The 27,228-nt window shown below is 44.6% G+C and overlaps 2 long non-coding RNA genes across 2 annotated transcripts in view; one reads left to right on the plus strand and one right to left on the minus strand.

Moving 5' to 3' along the window:
- Positions 1-27,228, minus strand: part of LOC138066884 (uncharacterized) — a 241,969-nt gene that overhangs the window by 24,373 nt on the left and 190,368 nt on the right. Inside the window, exon 8 of the long non-coding RNA XR_011140512.1 lies at positions 9,653-9,769. This is a non-coding gene — a long non-coding RNA (uncharacterized lncRNA). The remainder of the gene's footprint in view (positions 1-9,652; positions 9,770-27,228) is intronic.
- Positions 17,741-27,150, plus strand: LOC104143459 (uncharacterized). The gene is made up of 3 exons (XR_693918.2): positions 17,741-18,076; positions 21,083-23,503; positions 26,090-27,150. It is a non-coding gene; the product is annotated as an uncharacterized lncRNA (long non-coding RNA).

Genomic DNA, 27,228 nt, shown 5'->3' on the forward strand with positions numbered 1-27,228 from the left:
ATGTCCCAGTCCCACACATTCTGCCAAATTTCTCATTTGCCACTAGGCCTTTATCAGCCAAAGACTCTCAAACTAATGCAAATTGGCCATTCAGTAAGCTATTTCTTCTATTTTCTTTTTTTCTCCTTACCATATACTTTGAATACAAGTCTATGGAAGGAGGGAAGGGTCAGAAAACTTGTATGATATTTGTGACTTGTTATTAACTGCTGGCACTGAAGTCCCTGAAGGTCACAGGACCCTTCCTGTGCTAGACAATGTGTTGCTACTGTGCGAGGCAATATATGGACTGGTAAGAGGAAGTCCTTGGACCAGACCCTCTACCTAGATGGAAGCAGCCCTCTCGCCCAGGTAATGGCAGGGCAGCAAAGGCCCCAGGCTCATGCTGCGCCCAGGGCACCAGGCTGCAACAGAAAGCCACGGGAGTGATCCCGGTTCAGCACAGCACCCAATCTCCCAGGGTATTCCCATTCCTCCCTGTGCAAACCTGAGAAGCATGCTTTTTCCTAGGCTAAAGTTTGCAGAATTACACTTTTCAGGAATTTACCACTGAATGGCAAAGTTCTGGCCCACAATTATACCACATCCTCTGTGCCAAAGCACATACATGTGTTGTAATCAGAGAGTTTTTTTCCCATCTTCCCTCCAACCTTGTGATGAGGTGGAAGAAAGTGTGATGGGTTGTACTCACTTTCTTTTGCTGTGCCAGGTCGTAGAAGGCTGTAGCTCAAATCCCACCACAGAGAAAGCACCAGACTGGTAGCACACAGTCCACAGACCTACCAAAACCAACTGGCACTCTCCTGCCCTCACCTTGTGGCAGCATCAGGGCCACAAAGCGCAGGCCGTGCAAAGGGAGTAATAGGTTATACAAGTTGATGTCTTTCAGATAAGGGCTATTCACTATCTCCTTGATTCAGAGAGGTTTGGTCTTCATAGAGGAATGACAATTAAATGTAGCTACAAAGCACCATTTATTCTACTCTAACAGTTCGGTTTCGTTTGTTACCAAAAAAGCAATGCCTTCAAATGTGAGCTTCACAAATTTTGTCTCCTACACCTTGTACAAACTCCTCTGCTGGCATTTCTGGGAATACTCTTCATGTCAGTGGCAACACAGATGATGTGAGCATAACAGACATATGGGACCTGACCAGCACCAGTGGTTAGAGTGAAAAACCTAAAGCTCAACTTAATAACTCTGTTCCAACAGATATTCCCTGTATAACTTTAGCAAGTGTCTCAGCTACTTGATAGTTCAATTTCTCATCTGTACAACAAGGGAGAAAGTAATCTTGCCTTCACCAGAGCACTCTGAGGACGACCACACTGGATTTTGGGAGGAACTCTGATGTCTGGAAGGCATAATGACCCCCACGCACCTAAAACTAGTAGGTCTGATGGAAATATTTATAGCTCTTTAGTTCCCAGTTCCAGCTGTACTTTACCACATCAGCAAGATGGACCAAGAGAAGCTGTGGTTTTTACCAGGCCCCTAAAAGCTGACCAGCTAGCATGCTGACTGCCCTAAGCAAGTTGGCTTCTGTGCTGTCCCCCATTCTGTAATCAATACAATTACCAAATCAATTTTAAAAAGACAAGACAAAAAAAAACCCTACCTGCTGTCATTATGGTCCCAAGAGACCCAACCCCACTCTGCTCTGCACTCGCTATCAGCATCACTCATGTATTGCGAACAGCATGTCCTTACCACCATCACTCTGCACATGGAAGACTATCCTCTTATTACCCTCACCCAGGGCCCTGACCTCAATTATTAACTGCGTTTAGCAAGGACATTATTAAACCTGACTCTCTGCTCCCAGATGAGCTATCATGTGTCTCTCTTTAACTCAGCAGCAACCTTTTTCTCACCCCATGCCCTTCTTATTACCCTTTAATGTGCCCTGAAGCTTCCAGAGCAACCCCATCCAGTTCAGATAATATCACTTCTAGAAGGAAAGTAAAAAAAGCAGAAGAGTCAATTCCTAAAGATTTTTCCTAACTGGCCCCAAAACATCTTCTCTCTTTTTGGTTTTTAATCATCTGTCTCTGATAATTGCTCTAAAAAGCAACAGGCCTCCCTAGTCACAGAAAATTGTATAGCTGGGGATTATAGTTTTTGACAGGACATTAGTTCTTTTCACTTGTGAAAACTGATCACAACTGTCTCTTGTGATTAAAAAGCAAGTAGACTTTAACAAGTAAATACTAATTAGCTTACATTTTAATCACAGCTCTTATTCCAAACAGAAACAGGAGTGCCACTAGAAACATAATACAAAATGTCAGCAAATGTCTACGCTTCTCTGCTTGGCAAATCCAGCTTGCAATGTGCTGATGACATCAGTAAATTGAAGGGCATTGGGCAATTCTCTGTGCTCTTCTCCAGCTTTGATACAGAAACAGCTCTGTCTGGGGCTGCATTCAGGGCATTAGCCTTGGAGTAAGTGAGAGCAGTCCTTAGGCAGCTTCACTTTATAGGCAGCTGCACTAGCCCACTGGAGGCCGTTCCCGCGGTTGCATGGAGGAGCCTTTGGCAGCTTCTAACCCTGTCCTGCCTCTTCTCGCTCCTCTTCTGGAGGCTCTTAAGGTGGGATCCACCAGGGCTCGTCTCATGTCAGCAAGGGAATCTGCATATCACCCTCAAACCCTGGCATCTGCCTTATGCTGTTTTGTATTCTCAGGTGACCCATGTGCATAGACCTACTGAGGTCAGCAAAGTTACACAGAGCAGGAAGGATCATTTTTCTTGGACTGTTGCTAATCTAGTTATATGTATCTTCCAGTGAATATTTTTTTCCTTTTTCAATAAATCCACTGGCCTGAAATCCCAATTTTCTGGGATAAAAAATATTTTTGGTAAACAAAAACCAACAAAATAGTTTTCAGCTCAGAAATCTTTACTGCCAACCCAAACGCTTCTTCGGATTTTTCAAACTCAAATTGTGGAAGAAGTCTTCAATACTAAGGTTTCCAAAGCTCTTTTTGTGTTCTCAGATCACCCAACAATTTGCACAATAAAGAAATGCAAGGAAATCTTCTGAGCTCTCAGGCCAAGCCCTTGAATGGCAGTGGGCCATGGGGAAGGCGCTGCCAGTGCGCCCTCTTCTTTGATGGGCAGGCTGGTGAGAGGGTGACCAGGCACCGAGGAAAGGAGGTGCTGCTATAACTTGCTGCAGGCTTCTCCACAGCCTGCTGCTCCCCCATGGCTTCCCCATGGAGACACCCGGGTCTGCGCTGCAGAGGGAAGGGGCATTTGCCATAGAACCTGCAGGAGCTTGAAGCTAATTAGCTGTGGGATTAGCAGCAGGGAAGCTTTGGCAATGCAGCATGTACAAGCGTGTGGGGGACCCTGGGTATTGCCTCAGGACATGTCTAATCTGCTGCTGCTTTACTGTTATTGCTACTTGTACTTAATTGGTTAGAGATATCTGCAGTGTATGTGCGTCTCGTAGCACAGTGTAGCCTTTGCCCAACCTCTTCAGCAGCAGCCGTGGACACCTGGGCAGCAATGCACCTCTCCCACCTCCTCAGTGCCAGCACCAGACATCAGCTACCACATTGGTGTTCCTCGTTGCAACACCCATGACTTCACCTGCCATACCTCACGCTAGCTCAGGAGGCTCAGCACCATCCACCCAGCCCAGCAGTCTTGCATCCCTCCCATTACCAGCTTGGTGGGGGAAAACTATTCTGTGGCTGGACTTCTGAAGATAACCACCTTATTTTTTAATTTCAACTATTGTCCTCTACTCTGTGATCATACAGTGCCTAGCGTAATGAGGCCTTGATCTCTTCCAGAGCTCCTAGGGGCTGCTATACTGCAAAAAATACATACCAATAAACCGTTGTAGAGCACACAAACATTCATTAAACCCATCCTTCAACTCATGTTAGGTAGCTGAAAAATGCAGCAGCTTTCAAATAAAATGCTATGATTGAATATTGCAAGCACGAAGAATGTTTTGTGGATGAGAATGCTCCCTCCCCTCAAAATATTTGTTTTCAATACCCACAAAGTAGTATAATGTCATTTATCAAGGAAAATTCTGGCAGTCAATGCACAGTCTGGCAGAGCTACAAGTACTGTAGGTGTTATGATACACACACAACATGTTTTACAAATAGAAAGTGGTTTCCAGAGTTCTTTAATATATTCTAACTTCCCCCACCTCTGCCCAAAAAAGCTGCAGTTATGAAGGTACTGTTGCATACTGAAATATTAAACTAGAAATATGAAGAGAGTTGTTTTTTTAAAAAAGCTCTCTTTTCAGCTATTCCTTCTTTTTTTTTTTTTTTGAGTCAGGTATGTTTTTAGCAACTTAAACAGGTTGGGTTACCCACAAGAAGTAGTAATTTTTCCACCTAGCAGATTGAGGTATTCATACCCTCTTTAAACATTTCTAAATTTATTCTCCAGTATTATTCAAATAGAAATATTTGCATGTACACCCTGGATCGGATAAAACCCTTTCAGTACTAACCCACGGGTAGAAACCACACAAATGAAGAAGATTAACAAAATGCACCTTCTTTGAATCTAAATAGCCTTTGGAAGAAATCCTTCCAAAGATCAGTCCTGTCTAGATTGGTTATTAACATTAATTTATTCATTTTACAGGAGGATCCTGTTCAAGAGCAAAGCTAGTATCTATACAACACGTAATAACATATATCGCTTAGCTGAGGAACTTGCTGGCTAATAACAAGACAGGTAAAGAGTTATCAGCCTATTTTACAGATGGGAGACCAAAAAGAGACTGAATGAACTACTCAAGGCCACCGAGTGTCAGAACCAAGAACTAAACACAGCTTTCTTGAACGCTAGTTCCAAACCTCAGCTACTAAACAAGACTTCCGCTCTAAGAAATCACATTAGCTAGTTGTAGTGAATTTTCAAGGTGCAAAAAAGCTGAGTTTGAGCTCTTTCAACAGTCTCTAAGGTTGCCATGTTCAGTTCCAGGTGAAGCGACCACTCTCACTTTCCGGAACAAAAACCCCTTGCAGAGCATTGAGGCGTGAGCAATGAGTCATGCTGATGTTTGTCAAAGACTGGCCCATCCAACCCTACCCCTCCAAAGAAGAGCACATCTACGCTTTGAGTGGAGGTACTTCCAAAATAGACCTTCACACAAAATCACAGAACGGGGACATCAACCTGAGCCCACAAATATGCCATAGACGTTTCATACAGCACTAACAGTAACACCTGTATTAGCACTGCAGTAGCATCCTACACCTAAACTACCTATCAGAGGCAAAGGGACATTACCTTCTCAGGGCAGTGCCACAGTACTATGGGCATGTAACAGAGCAGGCCAGCACAGAACTGAGTACTGCCTTGGTCAGCACTTACCACGTAGTGTGCAACTGCATATTGAAGATATGTCTGAAGTTTGCTCTGGGGAATGTGAATATCTAGGTATATGTCTGCTGGTGACATCTAAACACAGCTACCTAAGAGTCTTTTAGATGTTTTCATGATCTGAATAAAGATGTTCCCAGTTTGTCCCAGGTCACAACCTCCAGGAAATACACTGTTCTCATATCACTTTCTTGGAATGGAGGATTAGCAAGTAGGCAGGCAATGGGTTCCCCCAGGACTCCAAACCTAGAGGGAGAACACCAAAGTGGAGAAGGACTGCAGTCTGCTACGGGGCTTGGCACACCATGCTATCCCAAGCACAGGAAGACCTCAGGGAGCAGAACCTGGAAACTACAGGGATTTCTCAGGCTTTGTCATCTACTTATTCCCACAGCCCACAAAGTACCATGTTTAATGTGATATATCTGTTCCGCAAAGAAGAGCGGCCTTTCCAATTGCAAACTCCCTTGCTGCCAGCATGGAACATCTCCCAGCCTTCTTTTAATGGCTGCACACAAGGCAACCATGGGGCTTCTTGTAGGTTGTGATGGGGGAGAAGCTGCCGTGCTGCGCTGCTACTGGAAAGGAGGTGAAGAATGCTGAGGTGAAAAGATGCTGAGAACGAGGTTAGCTGTGTGGTTAGGCACATCTGCACCGGTGGATCAGCTCCATATCACAACCACAAGGTCTATCTGTAGCCTGAGGACAACAACTGAGAGGATAAGTTGGTGCAAATTATGTGAATTACCTGAAAAATGCTTGCTAGGAAACTAAGTCCCAATTCTGCCATCCGTTATTCTGCAAGTAGCTCTACAGAGAGCAGAGGAACTAATACTAAAATAAAACATTACTCAGCAAAAGATGGGGCAGGCTGATTGCGCCTTTAGCATTTCTTACCTGTTTGCAAATAGACTCCCATCCTTACAACTCTATTTATTAGGCCAGACGCTCAACTGGGCAGCTCCTTAAATATAAACTCAACAATGCTGATTTAGGCTAGCTCTGAATTCAAGAGATGATTTACAAGCATTTGCTGCTATTTTATACAGCCCACTGCCTGCCTCCAGGTTGTTCGCTAAATTCAGCAGTACTGCTCATGGTATTTCTACCTCCTGACACTACCCCGATGCCCCAAGTCATTGGGTTATGAATGGCTAGGCCAGCTTTGCAGCACCCATCAAGCTGTTTGTGAAAAAAACTCAACACAGAGGAACTGAGGACCTCATCCCCTTGCCCAGGTGGATGACATTAGCAAAGGTGCAAGAAGCTGAATATCAACAAAGCCAAACTGCTGCTGGAACAGTGCTGGGACATCAGGAAGGTAGTTTACACCTCGCGCTCCCCATACCAACACTGTTTCTTTCAGCACAGCATATTCACCCTCTCCTCACTCTTCCTCTCACCTCCCCAAAGGAGTTTAAACATGTCTCTTTCCCTTGAAATCTTGACCTGGGAGATGTAACTCCAACCACCAGTCCAATCTCCAGCCCAGCTGAATCTCAACCCAGCAGACCACACGGTTAAGTCCTGAGGGACTTAAGCATGTGCTTAAGTGCTCTGCTGGATCAGTGCCTTTACAACCAGTCCGACTGCTTTGTTAGCAGTGCTGAGCACCAGGGCTGAGCTCCAACAGGAAATAGCAGCTTCCCTTTGAAGTCCTGCCACTGATGTTCACGTAGGTGGGACTTCAAAGAGGAGCCACTGCTTCCCCTCCCAGTAACTCGGGCCACTGGAGGCCCCAGTGTTGGAGAAGCAGTACTGCTGGTTTTAATTGCATTAAGGGATGCTTTAGGGCAGACGATTCAGCCCTTCTCAGTAAAAGGATAACTTTAAAAGGTTCCCACCTGCTGGCAAGAGACCCAAGGAAAGGTTAACTTGCATGCCAAAATACCCTTAAAAGTTAAAGTCTGTGGAAAGAAATCTCTTCTCCTCCTGTTAACTGTTTTCCCTAGTGCCACTGAAAACTACCTTGTGTGTCTTCTGAGCTTCTAATTTACTCTGAAGCTGTACTCCTGGCATTATAAGGGCCCCTCACCAATTGGGATGTGGATGAGGAATGGCCTACCTCAGCTCCCATTACAGAGTCACTGGAAAAACTGACCTCAACAGCAGCTGAACTGAGCCAACACCAAGATATACCCCCACAAGCAACCTGTATGGCCGATTCTGTTGCTGACTGACTACAATCATACACAAGAGCACTTTTAACTTCTCTGGATCTCTTTTCCTTAGGGGAAAATGAGGCAGAGAAGTCTACATCCTAAATGATGTAAATAAACTCAACCAATATCAAAATGCGGCTCCACCTGTTCCCTCTCCAATCTTGCACATATTGCAAACATCTATCTCTTCTCTAAATCTTTAACTAGAAGCAAGACCCAGCCAGGTCCTTGGGGACCAATCCCCTAGCATGGAAAAGCCTGAGAGTCCCTAAGCAATGAATGGAACAGCCAAAGCGTCCAGGGAATAGAAGCTGAAGAGAAACAGCATGCAGATTTTACACATATTTGCAACGCTCTTCCATTTTCATTTTGCTTGTTTTTCTCTTATCTGGATTTTGCTTTATATAGCCAGATTCATGTATATATATATTCAAAAGCTAGCTATGTAAGTAGGCATGGATTTTGAAGGAAGATGAATAATTTTCATTTTATTTGAGGACTGAGTACTCTGTGACTTCATTACACGGAGTTCAGCTCAGCTTTGCTGTTCAGGTCACAGACTTGCCATAAGCCGGTCATCTCACCTGGCCATTTCCTATTTTGTACTTCCACACACAAGACTTGCACGTACTTTGTAGAACAAAGCTGAGTCAGTAGCAAAGCAGTGTGTACCAGTGTGGAGTAATAAGAGGGGAAAGTTTACCCCAGTCCTTCTTTCTGCAAATTGCCTGCCCTTGATTCTGCCCCATGATTTCCTTCGCCTCAATAGCCCATCTCTCTATACATGTGGATTTATCCAAGGTGGTATCCAGACTAGGAAGTCCAAAGTACTTGCGAGTTCCTCAGCACAGATGCTGAGTGAGACCCAAGCATTTCTCCCTCACCCATTTTTCACAGACAGGAAACCCAGCCATATAGCCCAAAAAGTGCATAACCTGTCACACTGCATAGGCACCTGCTCACTAACTAAGCACAGATACACCTCAAAAGCGCAGAGAGCGGTTGATGCCAGACACAAAGGGTCCGACAGCAGTGACAATATCAAGAAAGAGTAGCAAGAATGAACTCTACCACCCAAATGATCCCAGACCACACCCTCCTATCTGTGCTGCTATGTGGAACAACCGAAAAGGTGAACATCCTGAAGTATTTCCAGCTCAGAAAGAAAATAAAATAAGCATGGAAGACACTCATGCACCTTTCAGTGGCACAGCCATATGGCTTCGGCTTTGCTCATCCAACTCAGCTCTTGCAGATATGCTTGAAATTTTCTCTCCCAATCCTTTTTCTAATCAATAGAAAAATGGGTTTTTTCAAGACATTTCTCTTAAAGTTTTGAGCTTTGACACCCTATCCCCTCAAGTTAACTCATTGTCAGCCAAAATAACCAAACTATTCCAATAATCAGTAGTTTCTCATTAAAAATTCCTGTGATTTGGGGGTTTAGAGGGGTTAATTGTTCTTCTTTTCCTGAATATTTAATCAGCAATTTCCACTGAGGGAGAAAAAGTATTCTGGCCAAAGGTAGGTTTCCCTGCAAGGTTGAGAAGGGCAAGGGGGAGGTGGGGTCACTGTATTTTTCCTTAAAGACACACAAACATTCTCTTATAACTTAAGTTACCACTGCACTTGTGAGCCGGACAAATTTAGAGAACTTAAAATCAATCAATAAAAAAAGAGCTTGACCACAAAGGAAGTTCTGGTCAACCCTTCAGCTTTACATCATAGACAACATTTATTTTATCACAGCCTTACAAAAATTAAAATAGAAAAATGCATCTTCTTGGAAAACAGTAGTTATTTTCTTCCACTGGCCAGATATTTTTATAAGCCCATTTCCACCAGCCTCACTCCTGTCGAGAATCACCTTACCCTGCAGGGCAGACCATTTATTTAGAGGCAAGATATTATGTCCTGAGCAGGACACTGAGATGCCTCCACCCAACAAAAACCCCACTGTGCAGCTGAGCTGGACCAACCTATGTCCCAGGTCCAAGTCTGGTTTGAAGCATTACCCATACTGTCTGGATATTGGCCTCTATAAATAAACAGGCAAGAAGGTTTGGAGAAGAGGTGAAACCTTTCTCATTAGTTGCGAGCAAGGAAGGAAGTTGTACCTTACCAAAGACTGCGGGAATTCACAGCTCCCTCCTTCCTTTAATAGCACTGCTGGAGGCAGAGAGGAGCAGGGCACAGTACCCGTTCAGGGATGGTCCCAGCTAGATAGCCACAGCTGCCTCTGAAATGAAATACTGCACGTGAGTAAGGGTGGCAGAACTTGACTGACCGATACCGTTCTTGCTGGCTAGTCATAATCACAATTCATTGCTGCATCCATTAACTCTTAACAAAATGCTACAGTGGCACAGAACCAGATTTCAATTGCTGGCATGTTATAATACATATTTGTTTAGAGATTTGATTCTGCTCAAATCTCTGCTCCCACCCCAGCATGGTTTTTTTGGGTTGTTTATACATATCAGCTTTAGTAAAACTTCCACTGGGGAAAGGTTTTTCTGGTTCGAAAGGAAACTTCTGGTCAAAACATACATAAACAAATGTGCCCAGAGCAGCCAATGGTTTCAGCAGTCAGCAGGAGCACAGAAGTCCTACGTTTGAAAGCCTGACATCGATCAGGGAGTTGAACTTGGATCTCCTAAATCCAAGAGGGGTATATTAACCTCCAGGCAAGAGGCCATTCCTGGATGTTGCTTTCCTGTAGGAGTCATTTCGCACTGGATATAAGTAATTAAATATTTGCTGGAAACAGTGAGACCAATTCTGCAGCCCAGAGGCCAGAATAGTGAATCAGAAAGAACAAGAACGTGACCCAGGGTCTCTCATCTGCCAAGGGAGTGACGTGGCTATCTAGTGTTTTATTGTAGCAATACAAAAAAATCAAACCCTTTAAGGATCCTGTATCTTTCAAAAAGAATAGGAATAACTTGTGAAACCTCACATTTTGTGGACTAGGAGAATCCTTTCCTACCCACTGTTACTGGGGGGGGGGGGGTGTAAATCTGCAGTGTTTATCATCTCTTGTCGCCAAAGTCAGAATCTGGCCTGTTGCCTTCCAACCTAATTCAGAATGCACTTTCATCTGTAGTATAAACATCGAGAAATATCAAAAGGCCTGTTGACAGTACTGCTCTCATTTTCTGCTTTAAGAAGTTGCCAAAATGTACAAAACTAAACTCTCCAAGTCACAGTAGGCTGTTTTGTCAGTTTATGCAATCAGTAACGTAATACAATCGTAACCTGTATCATTCTCACTCTTTCCTTTTTTTTTCTTTCTCCTCTCCTCCTTTCTTTTCTTCTATCTCTCTTAAGCAAGAACTTCCCCTGGAAGGGAACACAGTTCCTCCAAAAATTAAATCATAGCATCAAATTTCAAACCAATCCACAAAATATAAATCGTATTCTGGAAGAATATCGCTTTGTACAACGCACGCTGGAGAAGCATTGTCCAGGCCACTGTATGTAGACTATGTATATTACAGAGCTAAAGTAGCTTCTTTAGAAATTTTCTCTGAAACTGCAGGAGTCAGAAACAGGCATGTTTCCCTGCCTCTTGCCTACTATCTAAAAGAGCACATTTGAGGACTACCTCTGTATTTCTTATATTTTTCCATTTTCCTTTCAAAACCAATGAGAAATTCTGGGATTCAAAAATATAGAATTAGCTCCTTTCTTATTTCACTAACCAAAACAACAGCAAAATAAGCAGCACAATTCAACAGATTGCAATTCTATGGAAAAATTTTAGGAAAACAGGAGCAATGACAAACATTTCTCTAGAACAGTAGTTCCTAAGCAGGGAAATACGTCCCCACAATACAGTAAGGCATGAATAACATTTGCAGATGACCTTCATTTGAAATCAATGTGACATACATTCCTTCAGCACATAATTCATTCTTAATATATTAATGATATGACTCATTAACATAGTAGTAGTAGTAGCAGTAGTGTTAGGAGTAGTAATACTACTAATAACGTCACTGTAGTGCCAAAAGGTTTCAACATACTAGCTCTTCCACATGCATATAACAAAAGGATAGATGATCCACTGTCACATAAATGGTGAGACAAAAAGTTTGATAGTCCTACTAGTCACTTCATGATATGTGTGCTACTACCTACTGTTATCTACCTGATGAATCATAGAAGATCTAAATGTGCAATCATAAAGACTGGTCAGGTGTGAGATCCCTGACAGTAACTTTGCTGGCCAGGGGATGAAGCCCTAATGAATGCTTTTCATATTCCTCAGATGTTTCTGTTATTATGCAATTGGGCACGAAATGTCTTGAAGGACATACTGGGCTCTCACAGATTTCTGCATCTCTGCATTGCAGGAATACTTTTACCTCAGGGAAAGGTTTTATGAAGTCATTTCCCAGAGCCTGTCAAAAACTACTGGGGAGGAATAACACACAGCCTAAGAAAAGCTCTTGTTATGTCTGGTCTTCCACCCTAAATTTTCCTGCTTGGAAATCTCATCTGAAAGGACTTGGAGGAATTGATCTATTAGTCTGGGATTTCCAGAAGCATAGTTACTCTGCTCTTGAGCAAAGGTACTGAGCTGCTGAGCCTACCCGGTGTCTCTGTGCATACACAATAGCATCAGACCTTTCGTCCAGCGCTGCCATGGCCTGGAAAAGCACAGAGCCCAACACTGACCTCTAGCATAAGCCTAGAAGCCCAACTCTTCCAGAGAAGTGTCAGGCTCCCTGTGCTTGTACTTGGCAGAGGGAAGATGCTTGCACAGGGGAGTTGAGAGCTACTGCAGATGGCCTAAATGGCTGCTCTGTAATATGAACACCAAACTTGACACTTCATGGAAACACCAGTGCACATTCATGCGGCCTTCAATACCCTGCGAGGCCGTGATAGCTGTACTCTCACACCATAGCTTGCATCGTGATTGCTGTCCCAAGGATGTGAGATTCCTTAGGCACATACTGCTTCGCTGTTTGCAGTCCTCTGCATTGCCAGTACTCATTCTTGTTGCTAGATCTGAAGTCATTTTGTGTCCTACACACAGAACAGAGGTTTGTGATGATCCTATTGCTACATAAACAAAAAACACAATCAATAGAGGAGAGCACTTTTGTATGTTTAACTGTATAAGCATCCACTTTCTGGAAACTTTTATGTTTTCAGAAGGATTGCTCATGGCTTTGCTGCATTAATTAGAATGATCATGAGACTCACATCTAGAAAACGCGCGCTTCAGATTGCAGGGCATGACTGCATTACAGTGATGAAGTGGCTTCCTCATTCACTCACCATCTGTGTGGTCCTGCAGTGTCCAAGCTGCTTTTGTTTTGGTCGCGTGTCAAGGGCAGCAAGCACTCTGCCTCTCAGTTCTCAGCTTAGAAAAGAAACTTTCAACCAATCTCGCTGCATTTCTTTCCCAGGGAAATGGTGCTGGGGGAACTTACTGGTAGTGCTCAATAGCTGGAGACCAGAAACTTCTATGTGGGCTGTCCAGAAACTCTTATTTACTCAATTAATTACAGTGACAACAAAATGACATTATAATGAGCTGCTCAGAAAGAAAGCAAAGGGTAGAAGCCTTCCTCATTTCACTAACAGAGAAACAGCACACACAACATCAGCAAATGCTTCATTATCCAGTAGAACTCAGACTAAACCTGGTAGTAAGAAATATGATTGCTGAATGTAGAGTTTGCTACAGATCTGATTAATCGTAAGCACAGATACTGCCTGCATGTTTGGAGGTTCAGGTTTCCAGTATCCTTAAAATTCTGCCGCTTTAACAATCTGAGTTTGGGTTTAGGCTCTTCCCTCGTTCTAGAAAACTGACTATGAAGAGGAAATTTGACCGTATCTCTGGCTTCATGCACAGACAAAGTCTGCAAGCACAGCTCTGCCTTGGCCCCTCCATGGTCACGGCATAACGGAAAGTGAGCCGTTCTCCCATATCATGCCATGTGTTCCTGCGTCCTGTGGGATCCACATCCCAGTGGAGAGTAAGATTGGACAGGCTGGGAGCCACAGCTGGAGTGGAAAGCATCCACATGAGCACTATATAAGAACAATAGAAAGCAAGTCTATAATTATCTTCCTGTTCAACCTCACTGTGCTGCGATGCTGCCTCTCGCATTGAAGTCTCGTCCACATACAAAGGTTATGCAGCTTTAAGTAGATCAGAATAGTTAAAGCACTACAGCTGTCACTGGAAAGAGAAATAAGTCGTATGGTATAAGACACTTTGACACCAGAATAACTGCATTCACATGAGGTCTGATCCCACTATAAACATTGCTTAAAAAAAAAAAAACAGAATTACTCCCTAACCAAAAGACTATATCAATGTAATTTTTTCATGTAAACAGGCCTAAAAGTGGCTCTTAGAGTAGCTGCCAGGAAAACTGTCTAACTTTCCAGTTCTACCCCAAGTCTCATTGTGTCCAGTAGGGCTTTTAAAATCCCAGCTCTGGAATCGTGTGAATAAGTACAGATCTCCGTCCCGGAAAAGACTTGCTGCTTGCCTTGGTGTCTGTGAAGAGAAGCTTGAACACAGCAGCGTTAAAGGCTGAAAACCAGAGAACCCATGGCAGCTCCAAATCTAGTATTTAAACAGAAAAAAAAATCATCTTTGCAAGACTATTCTCTGCTAAGGCAGATGTGGGGAAAGGACATCCACCTGAGGCTGACTATCCTGATGGGACTCCAGCGTGCCCAAGCCACCAGGAGCAGCCAGAGACGGGCCGGTCGGCTGCCGCGGCTGCCACAGCCTCTCCAGAGAGGGCCTGTGCCTCCGAATGGCGGCGGCTGAGCCACCTGATGAGCTGTCTATGCTTACCTTCACAACTGGTTCTCCTGGCTCTCATCTGCTGATTTCGCATAGCCCCCAAACTATTACTATCAACAACATTGTGTTCATTACTATGTGCCCAAGTGGGCAAGTGGCCAGGCCCACGGGGAACGGGAAAACTAAGTCTCAAATGCAGACCTCTCCTCCTGTCTTTCTTCAGGCCTACCTTTATTTTTAAAGATAGAATCAAAAACCAGACCAGGTCACCCCATGCCAGACAGGAGGGACAAGGACCTCAGTATCCTGGGGCTTTATCGCCCACTTTTAGCCTCTTTCTTAGCTTTGTCCCGATCACCCAAACAACAGGCTGAAACCCGCTAAGCGTATGCTCTCGGGAGTAGGTTTGCAACTTTGCCATAGCACTCCGCCTTCCTCCTCCAAATTAAAGAACCCCTTGCAATCTCCACTGTGCCGAAACACAGTAACTGTTAAAAAAAATCCCTAAAAAAGGAGAAAACTACCTGATGCCTCTCACCCACTGTGCTGCTGTCACTTGATAATCTCCCCAGGGCAAAGACTGTATGAGTGGCCCATGTCCTGGCAAGGCAACCACACGACCTTTCAGACAGTGACCGCAACCTTTCTGTGAGGTCTGCAGAGGTACCAACTTCACCTTTTCAGAGCCCTTGTGAAGCTCCTGCTGCTAATCCTAGTCCTCTCTATTGGTGGAGATGGTTCTCCCAACGCTCCTTCCCTATATGAACACAGGCTGTTACTTTCAGGCTGCTTTTATGGAGGCTCTTGTGAGGAGAGCTCCTAAACCAAAACCACATTGCCTAGCCTGAACCAGGGACTGCTGCACAAGCCCTACCTACTCACCGAATCGCTCTTTTCTCAGAGAGACCGGGAAGCAGTGGGGCTTATAACACCCGTGGCTCTGCCAGCACAGACACACTTGCCATGCACCACGAGCCGCAGGGAAGCAGAGAGGCGCAAGATCACAAGCCACAAGTCTCCACCAGAGCTCTGGGAAGCCGCTTTCATCTTTCCAGACCTTGGTGGGTACAAAGCAGTCTGAACGGCTTTCTGTGTCTGTAACTGCAACAAGAGAAACACCTTTCCTCTTTTTTTTTTTTCAAAAGAGAAGCTGTTGGGACATGCTCACCATCCCGCTCTCTTCTGATAACCCTTTTGGCATCCTTCCGTTTTCTAGTTATTCATTTGTTACCCCTGAAATCTGATTCCTGATCTCAGCCTCCTCTTATCAGCCCTTTTTGCCGAGCAGTTCCAAGCAATGGGTTAGTTTTAATCTTTGTGTCTTTCTCTGTCCCTGAGGCCTAGTTTTGCTGGGGGAGGAGGTGAGTGATAGGACTGACGTTTGTGGGGGGAAGGGACTGCCATCCATTAACTACTTGCTATCTATCTATTCATCTACACAACAAAACAAAGGTATGACTGTTACATCAGTTGACATACCTGTGCTGGCTTCTCTCCAGCTACCATGGGTCACAGGAATAGAGGAGATACGGAGGCAAGGCCTTAGCGCAGCCCAGCAACCGCAACGTCAGTCCTTGTGTACACGCTCTCTGCTGAGGTCTCTACCACCTCGTCTTCCCTACCGTTGTTACCTGTGTTATTCACCCAAAGTTAGCAGGGGGTGAGCCCACCCTGGCCATCGTCCTCCTTCATCTTGCTGTATAAACCTACCTTTAAAACACAGGATTGATTTTGCACCACCCTACATCTGGCAAACCTGTTCTGGGCTGTGCTCTTGTTTAAGCAATTATATAGGATATAGGGTGCTAGAACATGAGTTCCCTTATCTCTATTTCCCACATTACACCCTTTCCTAAGGCAAACTGATGCAGCCCCATTGAAGCTGAGGCACTGATTGACACCAGCTGAAGATCTGGCCCTGATTCTGCAGTGCTTTGCCTCTGGGCAGTTATTTACACCTGTACAGAGTGTAAAAGGCTACCAGCATCAATTGCTCCAGCTGCAAAGCAGTGGAAGTCCCATCACATCACCTTCATAGCCTGACATGCCACGCACTGACCAGTGGCACAGCGCCCATTTCCCCTTCAGTCTACATTGGCTTTGGCAGCCCACAGAGGCATCATCTCTTCAGCTTCTAGTAAACCTTGAGACCAATGCCAAGTCTCAAGAAAGACAAAGTTGTGACCCAGTTCCTGGAGGATGACTTGGTGTAAATAACTTTCAGTGACACGATGACAACCTCATGAAATCTAGCAGTGCACTTGTAAGTCTATGAAATATAGAGCCAAGAACTAGCCCTGATACTCACCTTACGTGGTGCGTATCTTTTCCTTTCCTTGCATATGCAAAATCCCTGGCAATTTCCAGAAGAGTTTTGGTTGTGCAAGCCAAACTAGGCTTGGCTTATTTTCTGAATCATCAAAATATTGCCAGTTTGTCTGGACAACACCAGCTTCTGAGCAAAGCTCACCAATACTGAAAAATTTTTTGTACCTGAACTAGACCCCAGTTCACTGCAACTAGCTGGTTTTCCTGGGTTGTCTCTTCAGCCAGCATTAACCTTGTGGCTGAACACTCTTCCAGGAACTAGGCACGCCGATCTCCATTCACTGTTTGTAATGTACCTGCCTGAACTGAGGCAGAATTTTTCTCTGTCATTTTACTGATCTCAGTGATAGACTGTGCAGCAAGGCACTATTTGTTAGCCTCAGAAGAGACTGTGCAAATAATGGTAACACTGGACAGCCACCAACATATATCATCACAACCTCCATTTTTCTTGCAGGCTTCCAATGGAACTCACTCCCCCCCCCCCCCCCCCCCCAATTACCATGCAAAATCCAGTGAAATTACTGTGTGGCCTCCATAAGTGATTTCAAACTAAATGGATCCAGCATTTAGATCTAATGTTTAGATCTACACCATGTTCAGATCTGTGGGTTGCTTTGGGCTTCTAATTTCCCTGGGGATTTGCATAATAAAATACAGTAATAGGCTGGGCAAGTATATTGAGCAGTGGCTGCAAGCCAGGAACTAATGAGCTCTCTTGCAGATTGTTTAGCTCTGGACAAGTCACTTGACCTTCCAAAGTCACATCATCCCTGTCTGTGAAATAGAGATAGTAATACTTGCCTCACAGGGGTGTTGTGAGGATTAATTAGTTACTGCTTGTACATTGCTTTGATGATGCTAAGAACTACATGCCTGTTAAGTATTGTTATTTTATCGTGACCGGATAGATACCGCAGTTAGGGCTAAATCCTGCCCTCGGAAAAAGATGTGTCTTTCCCCATGTCTTGTAAAATCAGCTGCTAGGCTTGCGCAAGTAGCGTTTATATAACTTTGGTACCAAACATCAATATGCATCGTGTACCTTTGCGGTTGCCAAATTCCCAGAACAATAGACTGCTGGGAGTCATGTGATACACCCATCTTTGTGGAAATAGCTTTGGGCAGGAGCCTGACTGCAAGCTCTGTCTTTCTCTTCCCCCTTACGCCAAGCTTTCATGAAATGAGTAAATTAATTCCACCAGGCATTTCCGCAATGACCTCAGGTCCAGACCTTGGTGCACCATACAAAGTCCATGAACACTGGGCATACTGGCCTACATGCGCTGCAAGCCGCAGAGAAGACAACTTACACTGGGCAGGGTGCCCAAGGCAACTGAGCGTGTTCCTGCACGGGGCAAATCCATAAGGGCTGAAGGGAGACGGGAAGTCGGAAGGAAGACATGGATACACACTTGAGCACAGCCAGAAGAGGTAAGCTCCCCTTGTTTAAGCTCTCCCCTCAGATTGGGACTTTCTTGCTCAGCCTTACTGCTCTCCCTTACACCCTCCTGAGAGAAGAGCCTTTTTTTCTTCTCAGCATTTGGGCCTAGATAATACAGAATAGAGCACAAAAGAAAAGAATTCCACTGCCTGCAACAGGCTATGGTTCAGGATCATTAATAGGCTCAAACCACAGTATCCACAATACTCAAGGAACACATAAGAGTTATGCATCCAAATTTCAGAGACATTCAGTGGAAGTCAGCCAAATGACTCCCTTTGATTCCTTTGAAATTTGAGCCATAACTGTCATTGTATCTTAGACGTGTGAACTGCTCTGAGAAGTCTCCCATATAGATTAGACTAGGATCAAAGAGTTCCGCTAACCTGAATTTTATGAAGACTGAGGGTTGAGGTGAGACTGATCGACAGCAATATTATCTGCAAAAAAACTCAGCAGGATTGGAAGGGTTAAAGAAGAAAGTTGTTTGGGTAGACAGTGTACATTAACTATCATTTTCAGTCAGCATGCAATGACTAGTTAGTGGGGCTTATCATCCCCAGCTATGTAAGGAATTACAATAAATGCCTGAAATGCAAGCAGGTTTCCGGCTTAGGTAAGTAAATAATGGAAGTCACTATTTTTGTCTGAGTTGCAAGAATTCCCTCCGCACACATACTTCCCACCCCCACTCTACTATAACACATCTAATTCTACTCCCTGCTGTTTGGTAAAATGAAGTTCTTTCATGCATCCCTGGGACTTTTGCTTTGTCTGCAGAAGTAGCCGACTCATGATTTCCTTTTTGGTGTAAAGTGAGAGGTTACAACATTTTCTGCATTCATTCATTTTAAATGCTTTCAGAATGTAATGACCTAAAGATGCGTGGAAGGAGATATGAACTGCTCTGAAACAGGGACTGTATTATTTCTAGGGGAAAAGCAACAAAAACAACCAGAGCATAATTCTGGCGCTGTCAAAGCCCGGTAGCAAACCTCCTATTGACTTCAGTGATGCGAGGATTCCCTCACCGGAGCACCACCCTGTGCAGAAAATATTCTCAAACTGCTCAGTGATCTGGCTGCTATTCAAGTAGCCACTAGAGAAAAATAGCGCCTGTCTCTGCAGGACAGAAACAGGGTAAGCTTTGGATAGCACTTAGCAGTAAACAGGGAATAAAGTCATTACAGTCAGCAAGTCTGATTCTTCTTTACCCTAAGCTCTTGTTCTCTCCCCTGGCATCGCCGCTGCACGTGCCCGACCTGGCCTCTCTCTGAGGCCCCTCTGAGGTTTGTGCAACGTAGGCTTCACACACTCCAGTTCAAGAAAACACCAGGCTCCTGACATGAGAGGGAAATTGGGGTGGTATCCCAAGCCCTGTGAAGTCTCATGTTGATTTGGACGGGCTCCAGGCAAGTCCATTAGAGCCTCAGCCCTTTCTGCTGGTGAATGCACAGACTGTTTCTGAACTACTGCTAGGGGAAAGCCTGGCAGTGGAGCGGACAGGATTGTGCCCTGGGAAGGGTTAACTAGCGCCAGGGCTCAGAGAGCTTCCTCCCTCGGTGCTTCACACATGCTGTATTTCTGAGCAAAGTGAACATATTAACACTGGCATGCTCCCACACACCGCCTTGGCTCTCCTCCAGGAAATCATAACCCAGCTATTTGGCACACAAGGCCACAGTTTTATTTACACAATCAACTTCTTGATAAACATAAAACTTACAAAATATACCACGCCCTTAAAATAAAAAAGGAAAAAGGGAGGAGGGGGTGGGCAGAGGGGAAAGCCCAGAGCTGTAGCAACCTGAACTCAGCTCAAAGGGGTAACCAGCTTGGAATTCATACCCCTCAGCCCCTAAAGAAATCACCTGTGGATACATGAGGGCTTGCCCTGGCTTTAAGGCACGGTCCTGCTCTGGGGGGCATGGAGGGGCGATGCCGGGCTGGGAGCTGCCGGGGTATTTGCGCTGGCTCAGCCCGAATTCCTCCTGGGTGCAGGGGAGCACACGCAGGGCTGCCAGCACCCGCTGCCCCCACGCCCCACTGCCCCCACACCCCTCAGGAGGGTGCAGCACCCGTGAGCACCTCATCGCCTGGGCACAGGCCGGCACCCACCTGCACCCCTGTTCCCGGGGAGCGTAGCTGCACCTCCGACATGGGACCCGCTTTCCCAACAACCCTGAAACAGCGTGAACCTGCCTCGTTTACTGCCCTCATCCTCTTCTAGAGGTGCATCTTTTGGGGTTTGGTGGGGGAGGTCTTGTCTCTGTGGACGTTATAACTGTCAACTGTATGTCCCTAAATCAATCTAACCAATTGCAAGTGGAAGTTGTAGATTTCTTCTGCAAGGAAAATGAGGCTGATTTTATGTGGCAATCAGATTTTCTGGAGACTTACTCCACTTCGCCAGAGCACCAGCCAATTCAACCCAGAAACTGGGAAGCCTAAACCTTCAGTAGCTCCCCCAGGCACCCACTGCCTTTGGGGAAGCTCTGCTGTAAACACCAAATAATACTAGAGCAGCCTTACCATGAAATGAGGCAAACGTATGCATGTTGCTTGGATCTGGGGTCATGTGAACTCAGCTCCACCACCTTCTGCTTTACCTCTTGAGCTCTCATTTCTCCAGTGACCCTTTCAAAGCAACTACTTTGTTTGACTATTTGAGAAATGGCTCATAACCTCACTCCATCAAGTCTGCAGGCAATGAGACCAGGGTGCAACTACTCCAAGAGCTGGGGCTAATGTTTGCTCTGCTAAGTTTCAAACTGGACTCATTAAGACAATGAGATGCTTATGCGCAGCCTAAATCCCATTCAAGAGAAGCTGCATGAGGAAAAATAATGGGCCAAGGGTATTACACTGATTTATACTGGCTGAAGATCTGGATAAATGTGCTTTATTCCTTGCAGATAAAAAGATCTGCCCGAGGCTAATAAGCTTTTGATAGTTTGGGAAACAAAGATTGATTCCTTTTTTTTTTTCACAAATAGGAAGAACCACCTATTCAAATACCTGAGACACACTGCAATAATTTAGAAAGATAAACATCTTGATTCCTAGAGATAATAAGAGCTGAATGGCTGGCCTCAAAACCAAGCATTTGTGACAATTCTCGAAACAAGAACGTATTACTCTCCGTTTCCACAACAATTTACATATGATTGCAAAGAAAACCTTTCTCCCTTCACAGTTGGAAAATGTATTCTAAACACGCTACTGGCAGCCTTGCCCTAGTACCAGAAATCCTGGAGGAAGATGGGCGAGTGGGTCCACTTGTCTGTTCTCCTGAGGGCAGCTCAGGGTCTTCAGCTGAGCCCGAGGCACTGGCTCCTTTTGAATGAATACACGGCTGACCTAGTTATAAACACCTGCGATGCAAAAGAAGGCCCCCTTCCCAGGGATGAATGGGCACATTGGAGGCTAGAGCCAAAGCCGAGGGAAAGAAGACTGCAGGACTGGATAGTCTCATATCACTGTAAAAGCACTTCTTTGAAAGGACAGGAGAGCAGGGGTTTTCTGAAATAATCTAGTTTCTGCTTGCCAGACATTTTGCTTCTTGTTGCAGGCTGGAAAAGGAAAACATAGGTTCCCCTAAGCAGACAGCAACCGTGATGGAAATTTCTCATGCTCTCCAGTACAAAACAACTACCATGCATTCATTCCTCTCCCTCCCTTTCCAAAAAAGCACCAGCTAAAATGAAAACAACTGAGATCCAACAAAAGGAGAGTGTCCCCTTCACGGACTGCACCTTGGTTCAAGTGGTCAAGTCAGAAAGGAGGTGTAGGTGACAATGCAGGAGGCTGATGGAGCTGCTGAAGCTAAAGACCTTGTGAATGCCCTCTTACTTCTGGGGCATGCACTGCTTCTAAGGGACTTGCACCCACCACTGTAACAAAGAGTAATTTAGATCTGTCTGCTACGTGTTCAGCTGTGAATGAATAAAAGGCTTTCCTTGGATTGTGAATCATTACTTCAAATACTACGTGTTGCCTGATTTCTCCAGTGACCAACTTCTACGGTTTTATAGTGAGTTGTACCACATGTAGTGGTTTTCCACTAAAATACTCTCATGTACCTGGGAACTTCATCTTTGACCTAAAGTCAGTTTTTATTGCCCATGAATGCAGGAACTTGAGCACCTCAAATGGATGTGGCAAAAGCCAGAAGGAAAAAAATAAAATAAACCCCAGGTATTAAATCTCAGAATTTCTAAAGCCAATCTCAAGATTACACTGTTTTGGATGCTAACGTGACTTCTGTCATATTCAAGAGAAAAAGTATGCAGGCGGTTAATGTAAGTGCCATAAACTGGCAAACCAAATGAGTTGGTTTGCAGAAAATATGTTCTACAAATAGCTTCCTTAGTCCACTGGTTAATCTGTACATTACTTCCAAAACCTAAGTGCCTTTTCAGGAATGACACTTGGATACCAAGTATTTCCAGTCACACATAATCACTTTGCACACTGCTGTCACTGGCCTTTGGCCTAGGCATGTAGAAGGGCGCTCCACCCTTTTTAGGACCCATTCGTGGACCACACAGAGGCAGCAGCTCAGGGTCTATGCTGTGTCCATACTCTAACGTAGCTGAAGCAACATCAGTGGCTTTTCTACAGGGCTGAATACAGCCTACTGTTATCAGTCAAACCACCCCATCTAATGCAACCCATCCAAGGAGGATTCTATTGCCAGCCAACAGCCTAGAGCCAGACAGCAGCTCCTGCACCACAGCGCTTTCTGCGACTAAATAGGGAAACAACCTCAGCTAGATCAAAAGCAGTGAGCGGTCAGAGCTCCCTTGAGATCTCCCATACCCTTCCTACCATTCGCAAAGTTAATGGGCTTTGCAAAACTGAGCAGCCTTTGGGAGCACACAGTTTGGCTAGGCAACCACTGCCATGCACAGTAATGTTGGGATCAGGATAAAGTACAAGCGAACTTCTCACCACCTCACCTTCACATCTGACCACTCGTGCTGTATTTGCCCCCTCTTCCCTTGCACTTCTAGCCTCTAGTACTGAGAAACAAAGATCAAGGAGACTCACGCTCCAAAGTGGAAGCACCACAGCGCTGCAAGAATGGACAGAAACCTTCAAGTTCAGGGACATTTTGAGCAGCAGCACTGATGATTTCTCAGAAACAGGCTCCAAATTAGCCTCATCAACCCTATTTCAGAGCCACAAGAGGGCAAGATGTGGAGGAGGAGGACTTCAAGGGTGCTTTCAAATGAACTGAATCAGAGGTTTACCCAACCCTGCTCTTTCAGAAGTTTCTGAATAACGCACCAGCTTGAACCACTGGAAAGAAACAAATAAATGAGCTGGCAGCTTTCATAGGGAGGAGCCTTGAAGCCCAGTTCCCAAGACCACGCCAACCAGCTCAGTGTGACAGCATGCAGGAATGAAAATAGGTAGGTAACATTAACAGAAATACACTGAAACTTAATAACAGCAGCTTGTCAGGACATGCACCGAAAACAAATGGCTCATAATAACTGCAGCTTGTATTATGAATGTTTCATAGCCATCTGGCTAAGAGAGCAGCCTAAATTCAACTGATGTTCTGTGTATGCCTTGGTAATCCATGGTGCATGCTCTGAAAGGACATTATCAAGCTAAAGTTGAACTTCTGCATTAAAGAGACAACATTTCTCTCATCAGTTGACAATGCCTTAGAATAACAATGCAGCAATGAACAGAGACCCTAATAAGCTAAAGGCCATGTCCTCCTTTGGTGAAAATCAGCAAGGCTCACTCAGGGCAAACAGAGTTATCTTCATTTATACCAACTATAAGATTCAGCCCCATTGTATTAACCTCTTCTTGGTTCATTCATAATTCTAATGTGACTATCAGTAGTTTAAAGCCAAGGCACAGTTTAAAAGTAATCCCCTCTGCTTTTTCCTCTCCTGATCTGATTCGCATACAAAATGGGCTTATGAACTCAAAAATTATGGGAGGGATTCAGGGAGGAGGAAAGGGAGACACAAGAGCCCTTTTATTTTGCGTCTTATTCACAATGAAAATTGGCACAGAAGCCAACCACATACATTAACATAGTTTGGGCAAGTTAACTCTCATGAATACATTTCTGTGGAAAAACTATGTGACTATGGAAAAATCCCCTCTTTTTTGCCACTTGAAAAGATAACAGGCTTCTATATGGAACATACCCAGAACCTGCCTGATTCAGAGACATGGAAATACAAAGATGAATAAGGCTGAGTTTCCCATGCTAGGGGCCCATGGAAACTGAGAGGGGAGGAAGAAGTAAGGAGGCCCATTGACTCAGGAGGACTTTCATCCTACAGGTGAAGGAAGTATTTGAAGGCACTAGTAACATTGCAGGCCTGTTCCAGAGCCCATTTAAGTCACTGGCAAACATCTCATTGACTTCACTGGGATGTGGGTCAGGGCTAAATAGTTTTAAAATATAATCCAAGGCTATTTCTACATCACTGCGCAATGAGTGGGATTCAAATCAGTTCAAGCATGCCCAGCCCTGTGACTTACCTGCTCTCTGTCCACATTTCTGGCTGCTAGCCTGGCTGTAGCTTGGGCTCAAAGTCTCAATATTGCATTGAGGAAGAGAAGAGCTCAGGATCTTTTCAGAGGACTGGCCTGGACTGGAGTACACATTAGACTGCACCCACATCTAAGTCAAGCAGCCTGGAAGAAGGAAAGATTTGGCCAAAGGTACTGGGGCACCAAGTGCACTTTTCTTCTCTCTTCCCTTCCTGCAACTGCCTTGCAGGTTCCCCAAAGGCAGGCTGAGGAGGGCTCCCAAGGTGAGCTTGAGGGTTTACAATGGGCATATCTGACGGATAATGCGGGTATTGCTGATGGTATACGCGCACCCAACACCCAAACTATGGGTTAAAGCTAGCCCAGCCACAGTGACATGAGCTATAACCCAACTGTAGCCCAGATGCAGCCTTAAAAAGTTCTGTGGAAGTAAATGAGTTACACAAAACTAGTGACCCTTCTTCATACACCCCTATTTGCAAACCTATAAGCTATTGCCATTCCCATATAAAAACCCTTGTCCTTTGCGCTCTGACATCATATAGCACTAGCCCTGCTACAGTTCTGTATTTATGGCAGAGGTTGGTAACCTCAGAATTACTATTTTCTTTTGAATGAATCAGTTTATTATTAGCCTATCTGATAGTATAGGTTGCATTACAAGTCCTTCATCAGATCACTTGAGCAGCACGTCATTTCACTAGACCTTTAATATCTTGCTAATTAGTTTCATAAATTACTAATTGAACTCTTTAAATGACTCATATGGGTATAGCGAGTCTCACCATACAGAAAAATCAGTGATCTCAGAAGTAGATACATCATAGAATCATCCCCTCTTGCTAGGTAACACAAAATTAAATAGTAGGGTAGGAGCAGGATGGGGAATTTTCCTCCAAGATTAGCAGTTCAGAGCCCTTATCACTGTGATGCATCTAAGTACCGCATATTTTGCACCTGCCTAAACGTAGAGTTTCCACTGATGTCAGCGTGTGGAACAAGCAAGACGTACAGATCCACACATCGAGGGCAAAAGATCTGCACAGCAGATCAAAAGGGAACGCTCTCCCTCTGGGTCAAATCCATCCATAGTGTTAACTCTGCTGCTTTAATGATACTTAATGCATATCGCCACTGATGTCATTGCTAAATTTGGCCTCACTGCAGAGATGGGGTTTGGCAAGGAACAGCAAACAAGATTTCTCACAAACTGTACGATGCTGACCACTTCCAGCAATGCCAAGAGGCTCTCTTTGCCTATTCTACCGTAACTGTCTCCTAGAAACAATGTGACCCCGGTCAATAGGTTGGCAGCGGGTGGAAGGTACCTGAGTATTTCAGAACCAGTTCTCCAAATGCACAGTTCTGTGTTATATACTGACACAAGTTCTGTGATAGGCTAAAGTGAGGTCAGCAGGGCTTCAACCAGATTTATCTCATGCTTCACTCATGGACTTCTTATGTTTCTCCAGAAGCCAGCCTGATCACCACTTGCCTTGGAGCAAAGGATGGGCTTTACTCACCAAACTGCCAACAGCGTTGATATGTACATCTGCTCAGCCACATTCAGCACCCACCTGAGTTAATGGAGTGAGACAGGGACTTCTGGGTATTAAATCACCTGGCCTACAGCAAATGCCTAACTTGGGATGAGATTCGTATCATTCTCTAACAGCTGCAAAGAGCATTTAGCTCTAGCTCAGATGCAGGTCCCATCCCAAGAGAGCAGTCAGATGCTGAGCTGCTGCAACAAATTAAAAGCATAGTGGTTTTATGCACACAATTGGCCCTGTTCTTGTCCCTTATCCTTGCCCACCTGTTTTGCCTTATTCAAAGCTACCTCTTCCAACTGGTCCTAGAACAGCAAACCGTCTAGTGTTACTATAATGCCAATAAGCAAAAAGAATATCAAGACCTCCCCATGTGCACAAGAAGTGCTGCTCTACCACAAAGGCTTGAAGCAGAACTAGTTAGCCAAGATCTTACACTTACACACAAAGTCGAGAAAGGGACCTTTGCAAACATCTCTGCTTGTCTCCTGCATTTACCGGCCAGTGTTTCACCCAGTATAGTTCTGAACTTAGAAAACTACGTGATTCCTCGGTATAATTACAGGTGCAGCTTCTAAACTTTAATGTCTCCAAAGGAACAATAATTGCAACCCTTTCAATATTTTATATTTGCAGACAAGCAGAATGAACTCATTGGAATCAGCAGGTGGTGTATGTTCAGCTGCTCAGAGCAATATTCAGCTTGCCTATTCCCAGTGAGGGCAGCTGACATCAGAGAAGCAATGCCCTGTGAATGTACCATTCAGTAGATAGGAGAGCCCAGAGCTTGTATGTTAGACATGAAAGTGTTTTGTAACATGCAGATGGTTTCCATGCAGAGACTGTGAAAGGTGATGGCCAAGATTTTGTAAATCCTGTGCTGGTTTTTTATGTTATTTCTCTCTCACATACCCCCATTTCCTTGCCTTTCCTTGTATGAAAGAACGATACCATTAAAAATGATGGGTTACATCCTTAGCTGATATAATTTGGTGTGACTTCACTGACTTCATGGAGCTATGCCTGTTTACACAAGTTGCAAATTTGTCCCATCAATTTAA

The sequence above is a fragment of the Struthio camelus genome, chromosome 3 (genome assembly GCF_040807025.1).
Source record: "Struthio camelus isolate bStrCam1 chromosome 3, bStrCam1.hap1, whole genome shotgun sequence".
NCBI lineage: Eukaryota > Metazoa > Chordata > Aves > Struthioniformes > Struthionidae > Struthio > Struthio camelus.